Here is a 17,571-nt window from a genome sequence, read left to right on the forward strand (position 1 = left end):
ACAGTATAATAATCTGGGCGACTTCTTACTTATGGAAAAAGTGTATGTTGCAGAAAAGAAAGAACCGAAAGAAGATTTAAATGAGGCATTCGCAGATGTGCATCTTGCAGGCACCTGTTACAGCAAATGTGAATGTTAACCACTGTGTCAAAGTACATTTAGTCACTGTTGAAATTTGATACCAACAATCCATCACAGTTTGGAAGTAACAGAGATAGTCATAAATATATCACAATCTTGATAAAATTTTAAAGCGGTGCAAAGATCGGCAAGTTGCTTTAAATGTTCAGAAATGTAAACTTGTGCACTTCAAAAAATGAAAAAATGCAGTAATCCATGACTACAACACCAGTGAGTCACTGTTGGAATTGGCCAACTCGTACAAATACCTGAGTGTATCATTTCGTAGGGATATGAAATGGAATTATCACACACGCTCAGTTGTGAGAAAAGCAGGCAGTAGACTTCAATTTACCGGGAGAATACTGGGGAAGTGCAATCAGTATACAAAGGAGATTGCTTACAAATCACTTGTGCAACCTATCCTGGAATATTGCACAAGTGTGTGGGACCTGTATCAAACAGGACTAAGAGAGGCTACTGAATATATACAGAGAAGGGCAGCACAAATGTGCATGGGTTTGTTTAAACCATGGTAGTGTGTCACAGAGATACCAAGGAACTGAAGTGGAAGACTCTTGAAGATAGACATAAACTATCCTGAGAAAGTCTACTAACAAAGTTTGAAGAACTGGCTTTAAATGATAACTCTAGGAATTTTCTACAATCCCCTATATATTGCTCACTTGTGAATTGTAAAGATAAGATTAGAGTAATTACTGCACTTATAGAGGCATTCCCACACTCCATATGTGAATGGAATGTGAAGAAACCCTAACGACAATGGATGTACCATCTGCCATGGACCTCACAGGGGCTTGCAGAGCGCAGCTGTACATGCAGATGAAGAAAAAAAAAATGATCTGTATTTTCTTCCAGCAAATTTAACTCTGGCACAGAAAGTAATGAAATACATGTCCAAAAACCTCTGAAAATCTGTCCATTGAAATAAAAGATCTGACATATAGCAGAAGCATTTTCAAATGTAAAGTCAGGTTGTTTGTTTAACAAAGCCTTCTGAAATATAGTGGAATTCTTGAACAGAAATAAGTAGTCAACTTCAAAAGTGTAAATAACTCGAACATGCATATATTTTGATCTATGGAACATTGAAGTAGGCGTAACTAAGAGAGCATAAGATATGGACAACAACTGACAACCTATTTATGGCAAATAAATGTACAGCTATGACATTTAGGTAACAAGTATTGCACTTTTCCTGAGCATAAGAAAAATAAATTTAATGCATTGCCTTCTAAAGCAAAGCAGTAGAAACAGCTGGAAAATTGTTAGATCCAACCACTTCTACAGCAACGAGGAATTCAAAAATTGGTTACTTGACAGAGGACTGATACTTTGTTCAAAATACATGTAATGCACTTTTTCAATGCTCTCTCCTCTCTCACTGCAGATGGGTATAGTTAAGCACTTTGCCAATTTCAATACAATTGTACTCTAAAGTATGGGTAAATATCATATAATTTTTATTATATCTTTCCCCTGAAAGATTTCACAGCTGCAATATTTTTTTCTAAACAAATGTAAATCTGGGAATCAAGCACACACTTTGTGTATGTGGATAACTGGTACCAGATAGATAGTTTGGCAGTGATAACTCTAATCACACTCAGCATTGGAGGTAAAAAATAGTAAAAACAGCCAAACACGAAAACTCAGCTTGTTTAAAATATACTGATTGTCAAAATATATCACGCACGTGAAAAATTTATGACCAGTTGCATGGACTCGTCTGGTTCATGACTCACTCATACTTTTTGCCCATCTCACATTTGGGCTCGTCAGTTACTCAGTATATCTTGCTTCTCGAACAGACCATAATTTTGGTCTAAACCGAAAACATTCTTTTTTCTAACAAAACATTCTTTTTTCTAACACGTACGTATTAAAGCGAAGTATGAAGATGTACTTGATTCCTCATTACTGTTACTTGGACTGAATCTGTTGAATGCAGCAGGCCTATTGCTGTCGATGGTGTGGCTAAATTGTCACGTATTGGTTTCTACAAAACTTACAACCACTAAATAAACAATTATTAAGGTAACCGTCTAGTCATTAGTTGGGACACAGTAAACGACTTCTTGCAAGCAATCTACGTGATCAATTGTACTAGTTACAGAAACTGGAGAATCATTATTCAACCTCTACTCTTTAATGTGTCAAAAAGAGGTCCCACAAAAAAAGTAGCAAAATTTGTTCTATGTATACAACAGTGCAATACAATACGTACACTTATTTGTACTTATATGTTTAACTGTAACAGACTCGAACTGCAATTTATAAGTGTCTTAGTCTCTTCGTTCGATAGCTGTACAAGAGCAGATGCGTAAACGTTCTAATAACCGAGATTGGGGCACAATTATGAAGAAAACACACTGATTCAAGAATGCGCTACATTAAACCCTTCATGTCTACCAAAATTAGTGAACAACTTCCAGGTATGCTAGAGAAATTAGACTGTCACAGCTCTTTCTCTGCACTTCTAACACAAATAGCTTTACCTTAGTTTGACAACAACTCACTGCCACGCCTCTCTAGTCACTATCGCAACCCAGCTATCCTCAACCGTTCCCATATTTGGATACGTGAATGCTAAACGGCAAACGCTAAAATCTTTGCAGGTTTCGGTAATCTTTGAGTTCGTTGTTATGACTGAGGTAGAAGATCTTTGAGACCCGCGGAGGGTGTGCTCTTGTAGGGTAAATAACAGCTGTGACAGACATCGTCAGGATGAGAGTGATGTGAGGAGCGCAACTGCGGAATACAATTCGTATTGTTCATACACTTAGTCAATGAGAAAAATTTTCCTTCCGATGATTAGCGACATAGTCGTCAATTTTTGGCTTTCAGTTTCTCTACTACTTTGAATCACAAGCGGGAAATTAAATAACGAGCAGCTGCTGTACTGCTATTTGAAGTATTGGCATGTAAGTGTACCGTGTATTTATTTATTTATTTATTTTCTCAAGAAAATCTAAAACAACAGTATCACATGTAAGAATGTGACCAGCTGTTCGTCACCGTTAAAGTTATTGTGTGTATCAAATGGAGTGAAGAGTTGCTCCCATTGATTGTTTATTTTCTCGCTGAAGCTGTTTAGGCTCACATGTTTATGGAATGACCTAAGACATCGTTCTTTAAAAACATTAAAAATGAGTGAAAGATACGTGTTCTACTCGTAGTAATCTTGTTTTATTCTATAGGATGTCATACTTCGACATAGTGCTTGTCACAGGTTTATTTTATCAATTCGTACAAGAGTGTTGTAGGTGTAAAGGGATACTTGCTGCCGCTAGTTACGGCATGTTGTTATCCGTGTCCGATGTTTTGAGACTTACACATGTATTGCGTCCGAAACACAAATGACATCATTACCTGACTGACAACATGAGTTTAACAGGCAGGCAACGACGACTTAGTTTTGAAACTTTGGATATTCATTAGCAGCTCAATGTGTAAGGATGGTACGCGTAACAAATTAAAATCTACAACTTTTTCGGATTCTGTATACGGTACATGCAGCTACCCAATAATCTGCTACCCACCGGCAGCATGTTACCTTCATCCCGGATCCCCTCATTAACTGACAAATACATAGGCCTATTCGAATGTAAAGTTGCGCTAAAGATGTAGATAAATATTAGGCCTAGTTGAGCATTATTAAATGTGGTGTGATGTTTGTTTGCTTTTCTTAGTGTTGTTCACAGGCTCAGATATTCGAAGTTTGCGTTGCAAATCTTTTCAGTCCTGGGAGATTTTTCTGTCAATTACTACATGCTTCATGTCTGGCAGGAAGCTGCATATCTAGAAGAAAAAAGAAAAAATGCTAAGATGTTACATAGTATGTAATGCACGTTAAGTTGGTCATTTTGATGCCTAAAATGTTTATTTGCTAGATGCCAATTAAAAAGAGATTGTAAGTCTCCCTAAAAGTGCCTTAGTGAAGTGGTTCAAAATTATAGGAAGGTAAGAGCTTTCCTCTGATATGACCATGCCAACTAAAGCATAGTGAAGTTTGGACCAGCTTTGAGGTTGATGACAGCTTTAGCTTTTAATTTACTCATGATTGGTCCATTGGTTTCATTCTGGTTAACTTTCACTGCACAACAACAAAGTGTTCTGTGTTTGTTTTAAAATGTTTAGGCCATATTGCTGTTCTGATTTTTAATAATCAGTCTCGTGTGAATGCTTGATTATTCAAAGAGCAATCAGCAAGTCATCTATGTGTTTATAGGCATGAAGCTTATCTTGTAGTTTTTGTGTTGGCAAAAGGAACAACTTGTAATATTTTGTTGTGAGACATTCCTCATACAGATAGGTGGAACAGAATGAAATTTTCACTCTGTCGCAGTGTTTGCTTATACGAAACATTTCAGATATGTGGAACTTTTGTGGTTTTGGTAATCACTCAAATTATAGAGTTCAGTTTTTATTGGATGCAGGTGACAGTCATCTATGTGCAAGCACAGTAAAAAGGACAACCAGTATGACTATCTGGGTTTTGCTGGCTCTTAGGAACAGCCCATTAGGGTTGGTTGATTTTTCCTGAAATGATTCCTCTTTGTTGTTAAAGAATGTTGTATGGATACAATTGAAGAATGGCATTCATTGTTTGGTGAGAACAGTTATTGTTGTGATGTACTTAACTTGCCCAAATTGAGAGGTTCGTACTATCCTCTATTACATCCCAAGCTTCTGGCACTCATTTGAATGCCGTGGTTCTTCTCTCATGAAATACACACGTACAATAGACCATATTTACTACCTGTGAGAGAACACTAGACCAACATTTGTAGCTTTTCATTACAAGAATTTTTTCCATCCTTTGTAGTAGTTTGCCTGGATCTATATCTGTTTATTGTGCTTTTGAAAAAAGTATTACTATTTTGTGAACATAAGGTTATGAATGTGTAACAACATCGTTGTCTCCAACCATCAAATACGGAGATGAAGAGCTGCTGGGTTTGTTACCAATAGCTCTGATCAACACACAAGTATTACTGGGATGCTTTTCGAACTTTAATGGGAATCTCTGGAGGTAAAACAACATTCTTTTCAAGGAGTGCCGTTGAAAAAATTTAGAGAACCAGCAACTGAAGCTGTCTGTAGAGCAATCGGAAATACAGAAGCATCCGATTCCACACATCTGCTTTGACCCATCACATCACAAATATGGCTTAAACGAACATACACCACGATTCCAATATGGCGCCTATGACTTCATTACATAAAAAGACAACAAATACGAAAATCCATCGAAAAACCAACACACACACACACACACACACACACACACACACACACACACACACACACACACATTCCACAAAAATCCTAATGACACTAACGTAACAAGCATGGGAAATTGGGGGTTTTTTGGTGGGGACAAAGTAAATATAAACAAATTTAGACACACCACCATACCAAACCACACAAAACGACGAAAAACCAACAACACAAAACTCCCCAAATTGAACTAAACACAATGTCCTCTGGAATCGGACACTTCACTTAACCTATATAGCTCGACAGCATTTCCCGATCCCACAAATTGGAATCAAACATTGCCCTTGACCGATATAGCTGAACAGCAACTCCCGATGCCGGAACACCCACAGCCACAACCACAGATTGGAATCGAACACTTCCCTTGACCTATATAGCTCAAAAGCAACTCCTGTTACTGGAACGCCCACAGCCACAACCACACATTGTAATGGAACACTTCCCTTGACCCCAGCACACAACAAATACACTAAGAACAAGAAAAATAAAAACTTACCCCCAAACCAACCCCCCCCCCCCCCTTCACCCCAAAATAAAATACTCGTAAACAAAAACCAAACGCAAAATAAAAAATCTCAATCACACACTGCAACTCGACAAAAACTGCAACAAAATAGATCCTGCACAACTAAATCACAAACCAACACACTTCCCCCCCCCCCCTCTCTTCACAAACAGTACCAACAACTAACCCCCCCGCCCCTCCCCCCGAGCTGCAGCCAGCCAGCCACCCACCCGCCCGCCCACCCACCCACCCGCCCGCCCACCCACCCATCTTGTCCAAACCATTTATCGTCCATGTTTCACTTCCGTGCATGGCTACACTCCATAAATTGATTACACTTAGGGAAAAATGATGGAGAAGTTGAAATTGCTTTATTTTTTACTCATTTTCATTACTAAGAATTTCACATGTATTAGTGGTGTGTACACAGTTTTTCTCTAGCAGAGGTGAAATGCTACTTCAGATTCATTTTAGTTCATTTATTCTTCCTTGTTACGCTGCTGGCAATTAACATTGCAATACCGTGGAGGTTGCATACAACAGATGTTAAATTGGCATAAAGTGTGCAAAATACTTGATATGCAAATAATTAGCATTTTAGCATATCTTCATAAAGTAGGTTTGAGTAACATCATCTACATCCTGTAGATAACAAAAGATTACACAGCCATTTCGCATTCAGAAATTTTATTTGAATGTTGTTTGTTCCTGATGAGATTGTGTTACACGTCAAGAAGAAACATATGTATGCATATTTATGATATTGCTGCTCACATTGGGCAGGATTCCATGACCATCAAGAAAATATGGAACTGGTGGGTCAGGAGGACCATACTCGGTGCTGTGCAGGATCTCAGTGACACCACGTAAGTGCCGCTTAGGATGCATGAGGAAAATGCGCTTGTTGCCATCAAGACGAGTATAAATTTGGGAAGTGAAACAACATCTGAAATTCAATGGACTGTCAGTATGGCCCTCCTCAGGGGAAACCACCTTAACGTAGCAATGTTTATGTGGGCGACGAGACTTGTGTGTTCTGGATCCGGAGGGCTATGCCGGTAGTAGCTTAGCTACCAGAAGGGTCACCCAAGCTGGACAGGCCAAAGGGGAGGAGCCAGACAAAGTGTGTCCCACAACGGCCTATCACTCCCCCTTTCCTATTCCAAACCTGTCCTCACCATGTCCTTTTCCTGTCATTTTCTGTTATATGTATTAGATCTCAATAGCGGTGATAGTGGAGGAAGAGTCTTTTGGAATGGTGAAGGTGGCAGAAGAGGCACCTTTTCTCTTTGGGTACAAAAAGAGTACAAGTAGTGACTGTGCCCCAGAAGGGCAGCTACAGACAGTGTCTGACTCATAGTGAGCAGCTGATTTTATGCTGGGCACCCTACTGCCTATGTGGAAAGTAATGGGAAACTACCACATTACATTCCCAAGCAGTACATGGTATGTCTCTCCATGTGGAAGATTCTGGAGTTAAAAACTTCCCTCATTCGGATCTCCGGGAGGGGAACACATTGAGAGTAGACATATTTGAAGAAAGGGACAGTGAAGGGAGGAAAGATAAGGATTGGAACATGGAATGTGAGGACACTGCTGTAAGCAGGAAAGCTAGAGAATGCAAAACAGGAGATGAAAAGGAACAGATTAGGTGCCCTTGGTTTGTGTGAAATGAGATAGGGAGAGAATGGGGAGATAGAAAATGGAGATTATTAGCTCTTTTACTCAGGGGAAATCAAGAGTGGTGAAAACGGAGTAGGATTATTGATAGGGCAAAAGCTGAAAAATAAGGCAATGAAGGTACAATATATTGATGGAAGAATGATGGTATGACTGAAGGTTAGTTCAAAAGATTTGGTGTTAACACAGGCATATATGGCAACCAGCCAGCATAGAGATGAGGAAGTGGAAGAATATTATGAGAAAATACAAGACCGTTGGAGAAAAGAGAACCACTTGCATGAATATCAAGAGCTCAGATGGAAACCCAGTTCTAAGCAAAGAAGGGAAAGCAGAAAGGTGGAAGGAGTATATAGAGGGTCTATACAGTGGCGATGTTCTTGAGGACAATATTATGGAAATGGAAGAGGATGTAGATGAAGATGAAATGGGAGATACGATACTGCGTGAAGAGTTTGACAGAGCACTGAAAGACCTAAGTCGAAACAAGGCCCCTGGAGTAGACAACATTCCATTAGAACTACTGACAGCTTTGGGAGAGCCAATCCTGACAAAACTCTACCATCTGGCGAGCAAGATGTATGTGGCAGGGGAAATTCCCTCAGACTTCAAGAAGAATGTAATAATTCCAATCCCAAAGAAAGCAGGTGTTGACAGATGTGAAAATTACCGAACAATCAGTTTAATATGTCACAGCTGCAAAATACTAACGTGAATTCTTTACAGACGAATGGAAAAACTGGTAGAAGCCGACCTCAGGGAAGATTCTGTAGAAATGTTGGAATACGTGAGGCAATACTGACCCTACGACTTATCTTAGAAGAAAGATTAAGGAAAGGCAAACCTACGTTTCTAGCATTTGTAGACTTAAAGAAAGCTTTTGACAATGTTGACTGGAATACTCTCTTTCAAATTCTGAAGGTGGCAGGGGTAAAATACAGAGAGCGAAAGGCTATTTACAATTTGTACAGAAACCAGATGGCAGTTATAAGAGTTGAGGGACATGAAAGGGAAGCAGCGGTTGGGAAGGGAGTGAGACATGGTTGTAGCCTCTCCCCGATGCTATTCAATCTGTATATTGAGCAAGCAGTAAAGGAAACAAAAGAAAAATTTGGAGTAGGTATTAAAATCCATGGAGAAGAAATAAAAACTTTGAGGTTCGCCGATGACGTAATTCTGTCTGACACAGCAGAGGACTTGGAAGAGCAGTTGAATGTAATGGACAGTTGTAGTTATAAAAAGTATCTTCTCAGCGCCAGCTATCTGTATTATGTGAATATTTACTACTAAAACTGTAAAGAATTGCATTTTTACAAGTTTTAATGAATTATTCACTCGAAAAACCCCATCCAAAAACTTTTGAGAATTACACAAAATATAGTTGGTTAATATGTTAGTAGTCAGTGGAAACACTGTGGGCAATATTTTTCTGCGTAAAGCATTAAAAATTTTTTCAGCATTCTGCATATTTTGCAACACTGAATTTCTAATGTAAAATGCACATGTTGGCAACACTGTTTCCAGTGCTCTTCTGTTTATAACAAACGAGTGAGAACTTGCACATAAACCATTCTGCATCGAGTTTTCTGTTTGGTGTGAATTTTTTGTTAAATACAATGCCAGTGAGAAAATGCAGTAGTGAAAGAGTGAGGCATGTGGATTATGAAAAAAAGACACAAGAAGGTGGCGTTTAAGAAAACTGGAAAACACTTTACTGTTGTTGGAAATTCAGATATTGCAGAAATATCTTGGTGCTCAAGTGATGATGTTTGGTTTGTTGCGCGGTCATCAGCACCCGAACAAAGCTCCAATTTTTACACAGTCCACTCTACCCACTGTCATGAATGATGATGAAATGTTGAGGACAACACAAACACCCAGTCCCCAGGCAGAGAAAATCCCCAACCTAGTCAGGAATCGAACTCCGGACCCCGTGATCCCCAGGCAGTAACCCTAGCCACTGGACCATGAGCTGCGGACTTGGTACTCGAATACCAGTATTAGCACCACATCCATTGTGCAGGAATTACTACATTCACTACAAGAAGAAATTTAGTGAGAACCCACCTGAATGATCACCATCACCTGAATGTGAAACTGAAGAAGACAGCGCAGATGTTTATATTCCTGGGCGAAAAGCTGCTGATGTGTTGAATGTTAGCATTTCTGTTGTAGCCCCTACTACATCCCCCCTTAAACGAACAGGAAAGGTAAGAAGTGCAAGAAGAAAATAGTATATAAAAAGAAAAATGGGAAGAACTAAAACAAATTTTATATGAGCAACATCTTCAAAACTTTGTGTAGTGTATAATGTAGATGCACTTGGTGCAGAACCTGAAGATATTGATATGTTCATGAAATGTCATGTGTGGTTTCAAATACTGCTATCTCAGGAACCACCTATACTGAGAAGGTACATTTACTGGCACTAATACCAGGTAGCTACTCTAAGCTGCAGATATAGAAATATATACCCACTTCCTCACATTATTTGATTTCAAAAGCTTGTAAAATAAAGAATGACAAACGTATTTTGGAATACCCAATTCTTGCTGTGGGTATCTGTTACAACTGATATGCTTATGGTGCTCTGGAATATTAATTACCTAAGTGATGACAAAGATTGCAGCAGGCAAAGTCCTAACCAGGTTGATGTTATCTCTGTCAGTCAAATGATGAAAAAGTTAAAAAGATAAAAAATGTATATGACAAGATCAATAAGAGAAGCATATCTCCTAATGAAAAAGGAGAAACCAAATTTAAAAATTGGTCTCTCAAAATTCTGCTCCTTGCAACCAAAGCGGGTAAAATGCCAGCCAGGAAGTATGCACATGTATTTAGTGCAGTATTTTGAAACTTGTTTGTTTCGTCATAAGCAGTGTCACACGAAAGAAGTACACAGAGATGGATCTCACGCTTTTGTGTACATGTCAAGAGCTGCAAATGTTGGTTCCAGGAGTGTGCAATGTGTCCTGGTGCTGAAGTGATGGCTGTTGAAACATTACATCTTCAGGATACTGACAGTGACATAACCTATGCATTTTGGGGGGGGAGGGGAGAGTTGGTGAAGAGGACAGTAGAGCCAGAGAAGTTTGTTATAGAGGTTACGCACTGGGTCATGAAAGGAATAGCTCACCATCATATCCAGAGGATTCAGAGACAGGCCACAGCAGAAATAAAATCAGCCACATCCTGGGATGTGCCATACTGACACATTAGTTCTTCATTTCGACTTTGTTTGGAACTGGTCTGTTGCTTTGCATAACGAAATTGTAACTTACCACTGGCACACATCACAGTTATCAATATTCACATGTGTTGCTCACTTCCCTGGAGCATCACACTGTTTTCCTATTGTCAGTGATGATCTCATTCATGACAGTGCACATGCATGCTATTTTGTAAGCATGACAATTGATGACAGCATCTAGAGCTTATGCATTTCTTAAACGTGTATATGACTGATGGTGCAGCTTCTCATTTTAAAAATCACTTTCAGCTTTATGAGCTTAGTTAACACTGTAGTACAGGAATTAAGACAAAAAATGGATATTTGCAGCTACAGGTCATGGAAAAAGTGCATGGGATGGTGCATGAGGTCTCTGAAAACATCTTGCAACAAGATTTAATCTCCAGCATGAAGCTGTTGATGCTATGAAGAGATGCAGCTGGATTTGTACACACCATCTCAATATTAGTAACACACATGAAACCCTTAATTCTAAATGAAAGTACATTAAGGGAATTATGTTTACTAAAGAGAGAAGAGTGGTCTGCTATGAAGCCTGTGGTAGGAATTCAATCAGGTCACTACTGGGTTGCATCCCTGAGTGGGACATACATTGCAAGAACAAGTCTCCATGAAATGCAGCCTGTTACTGTGTGTGAAATGCAGACACCACAGTATGCATTATAAGACTTTGTAGTGAGCCACTTCATTTATCATGTGTGAGATACTCAGTGGTGGGTGGGACAGATAAGTCTCTCTTATGAGCTGCAAGATATAACCCTCTCCTTTACACCTCATGGTCCTGCCAATGCTTTCAAATGGTCATCGAAAGATCAATGCGCCGTTCTCATTTCCCAAGAACTGCTCCTGTTGGATCATCCTTGTTCGTGTGCAAATTCGCTTGGCCTATACACGGTCAATGAGAAGCAGATGGAAAAAACAAATGAACTCTTTTCAACAATGCAGTGTTAACTGTCACATTGCAAGCAATTTTAATTGACGGAAAGTCATGAAGAAGTAAAATCATGACAGAAGACCATAATAATTTGTGAATAATATCATAAAAAGAAAAATGGGTATAAATATTCTATATCTCATTATTGTTATGAAATACTTTCGAACAAAATTATGAATTGTTTTCCCCCTCACTTATAATAAAGTAATTATTTTGAGTCAGAAATACCAATTTTGCATGACATTTACTTAAAACCAGCAATCAATTGAAATATTTTTTGGCCTTGAGAGTAGAGCTAGGTCTCCCTAAAAATTTTCTAACATTTTATACAGACAAGTATTGCCCACTCTGATTGTACACTGCCTAAGTACAATGACCAACTAACATACCATAAAATTTTTAGAACATTTAGGATGGGGGTGTTGGAGAAAATAGTTTCAAAATAATCAAAAAATTCAGATTCTTTCAGATCTAAGAAAAATATTTTGACGTTTAAGAATTTCAAGCATTAATGTCATAGCTGACAGTTAGTATTCCTTCCACTTTATCATTTCTCAAGACAGTTAACATCCTGTGACTACTCATCTTTTCGAAACATAATTCTGAAATTCACAAAAAGTTACAAATTTCCAGTTTATTTTTCCAAACAAACAAAAATAAAATAAATAAAATAGAAAATGAATAAAAAAGTTCAGAAGTATGTCTGTACGAATCATGTGTCATAGTACTGGGAACAAGATATTTATTAAAAATAAATTTAGATCCATCACTTTTGGTTTGTTTATTCCAATTTTTCAATTTCCCCTTTCATTATGACATTTTCACAAATACTCTCAAAACGGTTCAACGGCTCTGAGCACTATGGGACTTAACACCTGAGGTCATCAGTACCCTAAACTGAAGAACTACTTAAACCTAACTAACCTAAGGACATCACACATATCCATGCCAGAGGCAGGATTCGAACTTGCGACCGTAGCAGCAGCGCAGTTCCAGACTGAAGCATCTAGAACCGCTCAGCCACAGTGGCCGGCTAAATACTCTCATTCAGAGAGGTCTGTAGCATTTTAACAAATCATCAGTTTTGGAGAGGTATTATGTGCAACTTTGACATATATTTCTTCAGCAAACTTTAAAATAGTGATGTCACACTTTCATTCTTGATTTGTGTGATTTGAGATGAAATTGCCCCACAGTTTTATCATAATTATATTCACAGAATGAATCTTTCACTCTGAAACATGCTCCCAGATAACAATTGTGTGCCACACCAGGACTCAAATATGTAACCTTGCCTGTTGGGGACAACACCTTTGCTAACTGAAATATTGAAGCATAACATGCAATCCGACCACAAAACTGCAATTTTGCCAGTATTAGTCTTCTATTTTCCAAGCTATATCACATAACATGAGCGCTATGTAATTTCTGACTTTGGCACAACTTCAGAACAGTAATGCAGCCTGTGCAAGAAAGCCTAAAAAACTGACTGTTTCTGACAATTCTTGGGTGCAACAGTATTAGAAATATCTTACACACTAGTATGTGTATATTTTAATGTTTGAGGCAAATTCTTACATTAATGTGTAAATTTTTCTACACATCACTTAACATTCAGCTCTTATTCCTGAGACATGGGCATATATTGCTGGACTATCACTCCTGGAAGGTAGCATATGGTAGAGATAACCTTTAGTCACAGCCTGACTGTAACTTATACTAAGAGACCACCAGTTGCACTAATCAAATAAATGAAAATTTGTAAGAGCAAAAATACACGCAGCACGCAAACTCATACATTTATTTATTCATCCTTTGACCATTCAGCACAACTGGATAGGACAAGTATGACATATTACAGAGATAATACATACATATATAAACATATAAAAGTACAATTGGATTAGACAAGGTTAGAGATATGAAGTTATTGTAAACTGACATTTACAAAATGTGACTAAGAGTTTTAATTTTCAGGTAACTTGACTAGATGTGCAAACAGATGTCTCACAATAGCTTATGGTGTCCTCCATGATGAAACTGTTATTCACCAATAAATCATCTGTCCAAGATGGCCATAGTTTTAGGTACAAATCGATTCCATGTGCAAAAATAATTCATTCTGTACACAAGTATTACTATCCGTTCACGCACTATAACTGAGGTTTGGGCATTCTCTGAGAAAGTTGTCGGAAATAGTTCATTTACATTGTCACTACTTGGTTCTAGGCTTAAATTTTAGGACAAATAACTCAAATTACATTGACTCACAATTGTAAACACATTTAAACCCTACTAACACTTAATTAGCCTATTCTTGTTCTTATCATTTATATTAACTACCGTAAAATCAGTGTACAATAGAAAAAAAAAAAAAAAAAAAAAAAAAAAAAAAAATCGGTGTACAACTTCCTGTTTTTCAGTTACACAAATTTTCTGAAATAACATAAAAAATTATGTAGTTTCTTCCCACTTAGTTTACATACATTTTTGAACTCACGGCTAAAACGATAATCATATATTGCAACTCATTAGCATAAATTAACAAATTTAAGGTTATTTAGTGCAGTAATTCTTATCAAAACAAGTCTCTCTCTCTCTCTCTCTCTCTCTCTCTCTCTCTCTCTCTCTCTCAGCAGTGCATGATTAACAGTAGCAATATATTGGTAAAGGCACAGGAAAGAAAGAACTATGCTCTTCTGATACAGATGAAAGAAGCCAGAAATGAAGGAGGGAAGTTGAAGGCTGGGAACTGGCAGCTGGTAAGAAGCGTGGAAGAGAACATGCTCTAAGATTTTTATATTGGACATGAAAAAAAGGAAATTAATATGTTGGAAATGGCACATACGACAGCTCATTTGCACACAATACTATGATATCTATTGTTACATCAGTATGCTGGGTTTTATACGGTGTGGCCTACATCGCAAAAGGTCTGGGAAAAGGAAATTGGTAAAGGTCATTAGTGTGAGTACAGTGGGTCGACATTGAGTGACCTACGGCCAAACTCCTGTTAATGGCCAGAAGAGAGTCATAACCCCTTTACGAATAAAACAGGGAGTGACAGCAGAATAAACATCAGCAGCATACAAAATGAAGTCAATCACTAGTAAGAGTAACAGCAACCAGGAAATGAACACAAATGAGAAGTGCAATACTACTATCAAGCCTGAAAGAGGTTCTAAAGCTAAACAGTAACAAGACATTGCTAATGTAAATAGAGGGCATAAGACAGAATATACAGATTGTTTAACACTGTGACACTAAAATGTACAAGATTTAAGAAGCAAGGTGGGTGAACTTGAGGCGGTCCTTAATGATAATGTTTAGGGATTGTTTTAAGTGCTGTGAATCAATGACCATTGGTTACAGGAAATATAAACAAGTGCTATACCTGGGTCAGAATAACAAATACACAGACAGTTTAGCATGGAAGGGAGGAGAGGGAGAGAAGGAGGAGATGATGTCAGTTTGCCATTACATATACAAGCAATACAGCTCTGGTAGCAGCAGTAGTAGTAGTGCAGTTCCATATGAAGTACATTCATATGTTCGCCTTTCATGTCCAGAACTGAGTTTGCTTTGCAGGGTCATAATTGTCTTATTACTTTACTAAGAAATTTCCCAGTTAGCTTCACATATTCTGTAAAAGAAACATAATTACCAAACAGAGAAACAAACCCTATGAAACAAATGGCAATAATTATGTTGAGACCACAATTGCCATTTGCAGCTGGCCATCAGAGTAAGCAAAGCAATATGACAACTGTGCACAGGGGGGAAAGGTGTCTGCCAAACTCATGCTCTGATTGGTTGTTGCTATGATAGCTGTCAGTCACTTTGTTATTCTGATCAACATATACTACCAATTACAGATTTTCAAAGATACGCTGCTTCTGTAGACAAATTAACAGATGTGTCTCAGTACATATATTTGCCAGAATGGGCTGTAAATAAAATGAAATAAAACAAATGGATGAAATGCACTGAAAAAGGATGAGTGTTGCATGACCTAACAAACTGGAATCATTAGATGTGTCAGATGCGGTGAACTCTAGCATGTGATACATTCATCTGCTTTGATCACTGATGTAACCATGTTGTGTTGCGTAATGTCATGATGGTGCACACTGAAGATGTATTGTGTTTGCAGCGGGCTTATTGCAAGTACGTGGTGGTGCACTCTACTGTGGAATGCTTATTTCTACATAACCAGTGAGTGTTAAGTGATACTGGACTCCTTGAGTGAGTGCTGTTTGTGGTGGTGGTGGTGGTGGTGGTGGTGGTGGTGGTGGTGGTGGTGGTCGTCGTCGTCGTCATCGTCGTGGTGGTGGTGGTGGTAAAGAGTTATTTTGATGTTGGCAGTTGTGGACAACAGATTTGATTTCGTGTTCAGAATTAGCATTGTGGTGTGTTGTTTGCATTTGGAGATTTAATTTTTTGATTTGTTTTTTGTTAGTCATGGATGTTGCAAAGAAGTTTACAGGCACATCTGTGCATGTCATAATGGTGGACGACACATTGAACACAATTTAATTCCTACAGTTATTTGGTTCAATTGCTGAGTATGTATAGTCTTATGTTTGTGGAGAAGGATGAGATTGATCAAAGCTGCTGCATCTCAGACCAGGGGCCTTTGTATGTGGCATAACATCCGTCAGTCTATCTGGAGAAGTTCCTCGTTTGGGCAGTCTAAGCCGCTTGTTTGAGAGAAGTGTGAATGAATTATTGTTTTTGCTGTCACTAGATTTGTGAGTGTGCTATCTTTGGTCAGTATGTATGTTTGTATGGTGTGTGTGTGTTTATGGGCACAATTGTGTGTTTCTTGTACACTGGAATTGGTGTTTAGTGTGATTATTTATCAATTTTTTTTTTTTTTTTTTTTTTTTTTTTCAGTTGTGCTGTTAGTTGCTGGTAATTATCTCAGACTGTGAGTGGTGGCTATCATGGAGTTTATTTTGCTTACTCTGATAAAGTTGGGTTTTCAATGTAAGTTACACAAGCGAGTTTTGGTTTTGCAGTACTTTTACTGTCAATGCTTTCTTTTTTTTTTTTTTCTCACAATTCAGCTCTAGTTTCATTTTGCGATTCTTTTAGGATTTCTTTACTGGTATCGGTCTTTCAAGTTGAAACATACATCACAACACAAGTTTTCGATTCTCATATTGTTGTATGTTTTGAAAAACCCCATGGTTGTGCCATTAGTTTCAATATTTATTAGGAAGATTGGGTCAACAGAAACATCCGATCTCACGCGTCGGCTTTGACCCGTGACGTAAGCGTGTTGTGGTGTGTGACGTCATTACGGCGCGGAGTTTGGTTTGTGATTGTGGCGTGTTTGTAGATGTCGTGTTGTTGTTTGTTGTGCCCTCTGGTGGTATGTTCATGGTTTTCGTTTGTTTGGTGTGTTGGGGTCAGTTTGCTGTTGCTCAGTGGTGAGTGCTGCGTGCGTGGTTTTGAAGCGGAATTTGTATTAGTGAGTTAACGGTTTTGTGTGATGGTTAATGTAATGATGATTGCTGTACGTCGGGTGAGTTTGTTATTAAGTGTATTCGGTTGTGGTTTTTTGTTCAGGAATGGATATGAAAGACCGGATTAATAGTGCTCGGTTGAGGGCTATGATGGCCGAGACACCTTTAGAGCTGATCAAATTTCTTCAGCTATTTGGCTTAATTGCCGAAGTCGTAAAGTGCGGTCTGTGCCGTGAGGCAATGAAATTGGTTAAAGTTCCGGTCTCTCGGACCAGGGACGGTTACATGTGGCGCTGTAGGAAAGATG

The 17,571-nt window shown here is 38.4% G+C and overlaps 2 protein-coding genes across 5 annotated transcripts in view; one reads left to right on the forward strand and one right to left on the reverse strand.

Annotated features, from left to right (window-relative positions):
- The window catches only part of LOC126162477 (LIM and senescent cell antigen-like-containing domain protein 1), a 92,483-nt gene that overhangs the window by 70,812 nt on the left and 4,100 nt on the right, over positions 1-17,571 (reverse strand). The window contains exon 1 of one of the 4 annotated variants that reach the window (XM_049919013.1): positions 2,640-2,775. The exons of 2 other annotated variants lie outside the window; for them this stretch is intronic. The gene's annotated coding sequence lies outside the window, so the exon portion shown is untranslated. Of the gene's footprint in view, positions 1-2,368; positions 2,394-2,639; positions 2,776-17,571 lie in introns of those variants that run through there. One more of the 4 variants, XM_049919015.1, reaches the window with a different exon arrangement.
- LOC126162475 (protein brunelleschi) overlaps positions 2,832-17,571 on the forward strand; it is a 272,584-nt gene continuing 257,844 nt past the window's right edge. Inside the window, exon 1 of the mRNA XM_049919012.1 lies at positions 2,832-3,065. The gene's annotated coding sequence lies outside the window, so the exon portion shown is untranslated. The remainder of the gene's footprint in view (positions 3,066-17,571) is intronic.

The sequence above is a fragment of the Schistocerca cancellata genome, chromosome 2 (assembly GCF_023864275.1).
Source record: "Schistocerca cancellata isolate TAMUIC-IGC-003103 chromosome 2, iqSchCanc2.1, whole genome shotgun sequence".
Classification (NCBI taxonomy): Eukaryota; Metazoa; Arthropoda; class Insecta; order Orthoptera; family Acrididae; genus Schistocerca; species Schistocerca cancellata.